The following is an 8,454-nucleotide window of genomic DNA, read 5'->3' on the forward strand; positions in this document are numbered from 1 at the left end:
ACTATATCTTATCAATAAAAATATATATCTACGTACAATGATAGACATGCAGTAAATATAAACAAATGGAAGAAGCCCCAATTTGCTTCTGGACACAAATATTATTGGCGACCAAATCTTTCATCCATTTTTGTTCGATATGATTTGTTATTATAAATAAATCATTTATGTAGGCTCCATTTGCACATAAATAGTAGTGTTGGGTATTCACGTTTTAGTGTCTGCAACTATCTGGCGATCAATATTTGCAATAGGCCAAATACATGTAAAACCCGTTTAATTTGGCCTATTTTTCATTTTAGTACTTTATCTTAATCTTGTTCCATTTTGACCTTTCAATTTTATTTTATATCTTTCATTTTGACCCTCCAATTATATTTTTTATGTTCCACTTTAACACAAAAGTTGAAATCGGTGCAAAAATTATAGCACGTGTGCATACACAAATCTGAGGTATAATAAATATCCAATTAAATGTTGCCACTTGGTTTTTTCATTCATATCAAACGGGTTAATACTAAAATATCCGAACCCGACCGTATTTTTTCATCTATTGTTGCCCCATCTTCATTCTCAAAGTTCTAAAGCTTTTATCTGCCGATTTCATACCTGATCATCTAGAAATTTTCAAACTTTTACAATTTTATTGTTCGTTTATTTATTCTGATTTTTTTGTGGGTTTATTTCATCTAAGCTTGAAGTTTGAAGTGAATCTATATCTCAAAGAAAATTATTTTTTTTATAATGGAATGAATATTTGTTCTTGTTTTTTGGTATCTAAGATAGTGGTGAAATTATCGAAAATATTTGTTCAACTGATGCTAGATAATTTCTAAGATAGCCATATGAGTTCTGTTTTTATTTTAAGTCTTCAAATTTTGCAGTCTAAATATTTTCCTTCAAATAAAAGAAAAAGAGAGATGATTTAAATAAAATAAATTTGCTATATATTGAAAACAATTATGTTGCAATTTAGGCACATGAATAGAATATGCCTATCTCGGAAAATCCCATAAACGTTTAAGATATTCTAAAGAGATCAAAATATTAAGGGGTCGTTTGGTAGAGTATATAAGAATAATGCTGAATATAGTGTATTAGTAGTGCTGGTATATATATTAGTTATGCTTGCATTAGTTATGCTAGCATTACTAATGCTGACATATTTCTTATCCATTGTTTGGTTTGATGTATTTAAACATTGCATAATTTCTAAATTAATTGTTTGTTTAAAAAAAACCTCATAACCAGTCCATCAATTTATCTTTTTAAAAGAAACATATGTTGAGGAATTTTTTTATATGAAAAAAGCTTTAAAAAATTATTTGGTTTGTCTACATATATTGTAGTATATAACTTAATATTTATTTATAAAAAAGAAAATATGCTACGTATTTATTTATTTACTAGGGATATAATTTCATTTCTCACTTTCTTGAATTATTTCAAACTTGATTTAATATAGTAGCATATTTTAATTAATCATAAATTTTGAAGGACAATTTTGTCTTGAACCAAACTAATGCATGCATTAAAACCTTTTTGCATTGTTAATACCATGGAGTATTGTCTGACTTTCTTGGAGATCAAATACATTATAAGGAGGTCCGCATCATTCTATATTCGAAAAATATGCTGCTTAAGTCTTCAAATCAGGGAGAACAATTTAGAAAGGAGAATCGAGAGACCAAATAAAATTATACTCACAATTGATTAATAAAATTATTTTTCTTGTTTTAATAAAAAAAAAAAAACAGGATGACTTATGACGCCCAATAATCAAGTAACAGTTCACCTGCTCTTCAGCTTCATTTTCAAGCCTCAAACAATAACCTTTCCCATTTTGAATGGGCAAGAAACTCTTGGTAACTCAAACAATCGACACAAAGTTTGGAAATTATTTTTAAAATGCAAAAAGTACCCACTAATTATTTATAAATATCCTTATGACGCGGGAAATTTTTTTAACTCTTAAGTTAAAAAAATACAATAAGTTTCTTTCACTAAACTGTCTCCTGCCAGGATAACAGGATTAAATCTATAATTTAACATTTACAATTTCACCATAGGCAGTCGAGAAGAGTTTCTATATATCATTTAAAATTCTTCCTTTCTGATATATTTTTCCTTCTCCCGCTATTTACAGACATATTTCTATCCGATCAGCTAGGTAACACAGTAACTATTTAACCTAAAATTTGAATATTAGGATAAAATAATAAAATTTATGCACGTGCAATTGATTCGATAAATAGCTAAATAATTAAGTAAATATGAAATAGAATGATAAATTGATAATAAAGAGAGAGATAGAAAGAGAAATATTTACTATTTGGTAGTCGATGGAAGCTTGATTGCCTACAACTTGGATATAGAGGAATGATCAATTGCCAAAAGTGAGAATAATTTGCCAAGAACAATAAGATTTCTTATGTTGATTGAGACTTAGATGATCTTAGATGTGTTAGAAAATAATTATAATAACTCAAATAGAAATTTTCAAATTGATGTTTAAATTCATTCTTTTAATATTATGTTAATGGTGGGTATTTATTATACTAATAAATTGAATATAATTGGAATATATTTTCAAATATAATAATAATTTTGTAACTGAAATTTGATACTATTCTTAAATAGCCTTAATGGCTAATGTTTTCTTTCAATGCCTTTAATGGCCTTTAATTTTCTAAAGTTGTTGGCCTTTAGTATGGTAACAATCTGATGTCCATTTTTTGGACTACAAATATATGATTCCTTGTGTCCATTTTGTGTGTGAAGAAAAAAAAGAACAAAGTTAAAACTTTTCTTCCCTTTTATTTTGTACTGAGTTTTCTTCTCATAAATTTTTGTTGTTTCTGCTCCTAGTTATAGTAGAAGAGTTTGTTGATAAGATTGTTGGAAAAACTAATTATGAAGAATAAGAATTAGCTTGAGGCGTGTGAAGGACACTGTCCTTAAGGATATTTCGCCCACACAGTGATAAATAAAATTAGGCGTATCCCCCAAGATTCAATAAGCTCTTCCAGTTTACACATTAGGTTGGGGTCCCTTTGGGCTGGATCGGATTGTAAAGGTCAAGGCCACCTGGTGTCTTTGATGCGTCCGATGTTAGATATGATGGCAGCAACATCGATGTTGAAGCTGTACTCCGATAACTTTGGCGCTTCCTTAGGCCCGATGGGTCTGTCAAAACAGTTCTTGCTCATGAGCCCCCGATTATTATAACCTCGATCACTCCTTCTCTCACTCCACACAGGGTTTCGTCCGGACCCATTACCTCTTCGGTCTCCATTGTATGGTTGATACCAGTCTCTATTTGATTTTTGTTCACGATCAATGTCTCTTTTGGACCTGTCACTAGTTTGACGGGATAAATGGACCCGGAAGGAGCCCCAAGCTGATCATTTTTGACCCGGATATTCTATCAGATTTTGCTTCAACTATTGTGAAGCCAATGAGTTTCGAGTGTTGAGTCCTTGGGTGAAGGCTTGAACGGCCCAATCATCCGCGACGGGAGGCAGGTCCATTCATTCCATTTGAAGTTGGGACACGAATTCTCTGAGCATCTCCTAGTCTTTCTATTTTACTTTGAAAAGGTCTGACTTCCTGGTCTCGACCTTGATAGCCCTTTGTGTGCTTTACGAAAGAGTCTGCAAGCGTAACAAACGAATCAACAAAATTAGGGGGGTAAGTTGTGATACCGTATCATATCTCCCTTTGACAATGTTTACCCGAGCGCTTTCAACAGGACGGATTCAATCTCATCATCCTCCAAGTTGCTCCCTTTGATGGCGTATGTGTAGGAGGTCACATGCTCATTTGGGTCAGTTGTTTCGTTGTACTTAGGAAAATCGGGCATGTAGAACTTTTTTGGGATTGGCTTCGGAGCTGCGCTCGGAGGAAAAAGTTTTTGAATAAACTTTTTGGAATCCAGGCCCTTCAGTATCGGTGGCGCTCCCGGGATTTGATCAACCCTGGAGTTGTAGGTTTCCACCATTTTGTCTTTGGATTCGATTATCTTTTCTCCCGATTCCACCCATTTTGTCAGTTCCTGGAGCATCTTTATGATCTCGCAGTTAGTCCCGGGTTCAGCTTCACTCGGCCTCTTCGTGACTGGCTCATTTTTGCAAGTGCATTCATAGGACGGCTCGGGCTCAACTCTGCTGGGGGCGCAACTTTGGTTCTGCAGCTGAGCTATCACAGCCTGTTAATCCTGTAGCATTTCAAAGATCATCCGCAAGTTGATCCCATCACCTTTACCGTCGTGTGTATTTTGGGCTACCGATCGGACACCCCCGCGGACGCTATTCTCAGGATTGGTAGGCAAATTCGCATTGATGGCCACATGTGAGTTAGTGTCGATCGGGTCCGCGGCTGGAACTCCATTGGAATCGATAGGGGGAACCTCGTTACTGGGTACCATGTTGTTATTCTCGCCATGTTGACCGGACTCAACATCCACGTTTAGAAGGGTAGATTGGGAGTTTGACATTTTAAACTTTGATCTGAAATTAAAGACACTTCAAAGAACAAGTGTAAAATAGGGTGTGTTATGGGAATTTGTATTGAATTGTCACTATTATCCTTAGCCCTACGGTGGGCGCCAAACACGTATCTTTAAAACTACTTACAAATTTAATTGTTATCCGTTTTTGAGGGTTAACAAAGCTATTTGGACATTAAGATTAAATCCACCGTTTCGAATTATTATGGTTAAGTATAGAAAGTTTTTGATTGTATTCTGTGGTTGTGATAGTTTAGACCGGGATATTGGGATATATTACTATTATGGTATAAAAGAAAAATATAAAAGATATAGCTCCAAGTTTGAAGGTTAAGGATATTGAGATTTGACTCGGCTAGTCTAATTAACACTATTAATTAATATTTCTGTATAGATTGAGGTCATTGGAGGTCGTTTGGTTGGTATTCTAGACGTTTCAAGGTTGGGGAGACTTTCTATTAGCGAGGCAAGTGAGACGTGAAGCTTTGATTCTTGCTTTTTTTAAAATCCATTTTGAAAGTAGGTTTTGTCTACATGGTCCATGTGTTGGGACGATCGTGTGCTTGGCAGAATCGGTGGTCTTAGACCACCCGTAAACATATATTATTTTGTAAAAAAACTAAAATTATTTAATTAGTAATTTGTGGTGTGGTGTGATGTGGCGTAGACTCGTGCTATAGCGTTGGGGCGTTAGAAATTATTTCTTCGCTGCCTTAATAATATTTAGGGCATTGTATATGCTACCATGGTAGATTTGGGGTATTATGTATGCTGTCGTGGACTAGTTGGGGGTGTTTGGTTAATTTCCTACATTGCCGCTGTTGACAAGTCCTTAGTGTAGATTGTACTGAGATATGTAGTGTTGTTATTGAATAATTATTTGGATCTTATAGAATAATTATATGGTAAAAGCTTTTCTGTGCATATTATTTTTGTGCTCGTTATGTGGTTGTATTTTCTAACACTTGTTCCAGAAGTATTTAAAGTGGCGAGTCGAGGATCTTATTGGATTATATTTATGTATAATTCACTCCTTACCTGCATATCCATGTAGATACTGTTACTAAGGATGAGGCTAGTGGCTAAGGAGTTCGTTGAGTGGATTCTATTGTTGAGGTGAGTTGTCGCATTATTCGTGGAGGCCTCTGTTTCAGCACTACCTATCTTATGTTTATTATTTACTTAGAGTTTGCATGCCCTCCAGTTAAACTTCTATTACTCTTTTAGATGCTCTGTAGTCTTAGCATGGATTTTGGGTTAGAGATTCATTAATTGAGTGCTCATTAGAGTTTATAAATAAACTATGGTTTTAGTTAGATAATTATTTCGTATTTAGTAATATTTAATGTGTTTGGCTGGTACGTGTTTTCTTGATGCTTATATAAAATATTAAGAGTACAAAAATTGGTTCGCCTAGCGGGTAGTGTTAGTTAGGAGCTAGTCACATCTAGGGAAACATGACGAAGTTGGTATCGAAGACTAGGCTTTAAGTCCCGGATCATGGAGCAGTATTTAGTAGAGTCTTGCTCATTGGTATATAGGTGCCCATGTTTATGATCTCGAGGCTACTAAGCATTTAGGATGTTTCCCTTCTTTTATTACTTGATTGTGTGTTGAGAGAACTTGAGTTTGACTTTGGAGTATTTATTTCACAGATGGCTAGGACACGTACATCTTCATCTGCTAGACGTGGTGTCGGATGTTGTACTACCCGAGGTGGTGGTCGAGTTGGGGCTCATCAGGCTAGAGCTTAGAGTAGAAGACAGGCTACCCCTCAGCCTGAAGTTGTTAACATGGGTCAACTCCAAGCTGTTGTGCCAAATCAAGTAGAGGAACAGGTGGTTCATGATGCTCCACTACCAGTGCCAGCTGTTGTGCCTACTTTTACCCTACTTGTAGACGCAATGACGAGGTTGTTGAATCTATTAATGGCATTAGTGCCTACTCAAGGTGGACTTTCATCTCCTCAACCTACTTCACAGACGCAAGCACAAGTTCAACTGAATGTTGCAACTCCTCAGATGGCCCCTCAGCAGGTCGTTCAGCCAGTTGCAAATACAGGGCTGTCTAACGATCTTAAGATTTTTATGGATCTTAAGCCAATAGAGTTTGATGCTACACGAGCTTCTATTGGGCCCTAGAAGGTCATTCAGCATTGTAAAAAAGGTACTAACTACTTTAGGGCTGAAGGAGACTCGAGGGGTAGAATTTGCTACTTTTATATTTCCAAGATCTGCAGAGTCATGGTAGAATTCAATTCAGAGAGGTAGACAAGCAGGTTTGCCACCTATTAACTGGTCCGAGTTTTCAACTATGTTTATAGATAGGTTTGTTCCGTTGAGCAATCGAGATGACATGAAATATCATTTTGAGCAACTGCACTAGGGCACTATGACAGTTGTAGAGTATGAGTCTACGTTCACTGACTTAGCCAGTTATGCACCTTTTCTGTTTGCAGATGAGCACGAAAATGTGAGAAGATTCATGGATGGGCTTGAGCATCATTATCGTGGTCCAGTAGTTAGGGATGTTCGAGGTGGTTCCTATAAAGAGGTAGTTGACACTACTCTCCATTATGAGTCCTATCAGGCGAGGGATAGGACCGAGCGAGAAAGCAAAAGGGCTCGCAGCACCGGCGGGTTTAGTGGAGCTCCATCTGCGGGCCAGAGTGGTTTTTACCATAGGCAATCCAGGTCTACTCAGTCAGAGTTAGTGGTGCAGTCTTTTTTTAGCACGTTTTAGGTAAGGCAAGTCCACAACAAATACAAGGGAAGGATAATAGTTTGTTTCAGTTCGGACAGTATCCGAGACGTTATATATGTGGTAGGAACCACAATGGCCGATTCTTTGGTATAGCTGGTGGTTGTTTTACTTGTGGCGAAAAGAGGTACATCACTAATACTATCATAAGGATAGCTCTGGTACCAATCAGGCTACTATACAACTAGAAAGAACTGATATAGTCACACAGACTCAAAATCAACTAGCTTGAGCCACTCCATAGGGCGCCCGCGAACATAATAGACAAGGTGCACTAGGTGTTCAGAAAGCGGGTGGACCGCCGAGATTCTTTGCAATGACCAGATAGAATGCTGAGGCATCTAATATGGTAGCCACATGTGTTATTACTATCGACATGATATTCGTATGGGTCCTTGCCTTTACCTTTATATTTAAAACGGTTCGAGTCTCTTAATGTACCATACATGGTGAGGATCCTGGTGATGAGACTATATTTGTGGATAGAGTATATAGAGAAGGTGTGATATTTGTTCGGGGAACGGACATCGTAGTTGCTCTACTAGTGTGTCCGTTGTCTGACTTCAATGTAATTAGAGACGGATCTAGAGGGTTGGTTATAACAGGTTGATGTGTGTGTGTGTATATATATATATTAAGAAATTCATTAAATATCCATATGTATTTAATTATAAACCAACTAATTTATTGTTGTAGTGTATTAACTTATAGTCGTAGGAATCCAAAATCATCAGATCCTGAACTCGTCTCTGAGTATAGTCAATTGAATCGTTAGTATAGTCAATTGTTGCTTTGAAGATTGCTAAGTGATTCTTATACATGCATACAAATGACTAAGAACTAGTCATGTGAGCAATTTCTACGTGATGAACCTTTCACTTAGAGTTTCCTCTTTTATACACTTTTAACTTAATGAAAATGCATACTCTTAGATTATTTAACAAATAATTATAGGTAATTATACATTTAAAGTTAGATTATTCATTCTAGAGAATAAATTAGATTATCTACTACAATAGAGTTAAAAATATTTTATTAGTGTAACAGTTGTATACATAATCCAAGTCCTTCACTAGTAGGGTGGGTTAGCTTAATAATTTTTACCCCTTGCAAAAGTTAAGAGTTGAAGTGGACTAGGCGCCAAATTATTTACCCGTAAAATGGTACAGTTGAATTTATACGTGGGG

The sequence above is a fragment of the Nicotiana tabacum genome, chromosome 3 (assembly GCF_000715075.1).
Source record: "Nicotiana tabacum cultivar K326 chromosome 3, ASM71507v2, whole genome shotgun sequence".
NCBI lineage: Eukaryota > Viridiplantae > Streptophyta > Magnoliopsida > Solanales > Solanaceae > Nicotiana > Nicotiana tabacum.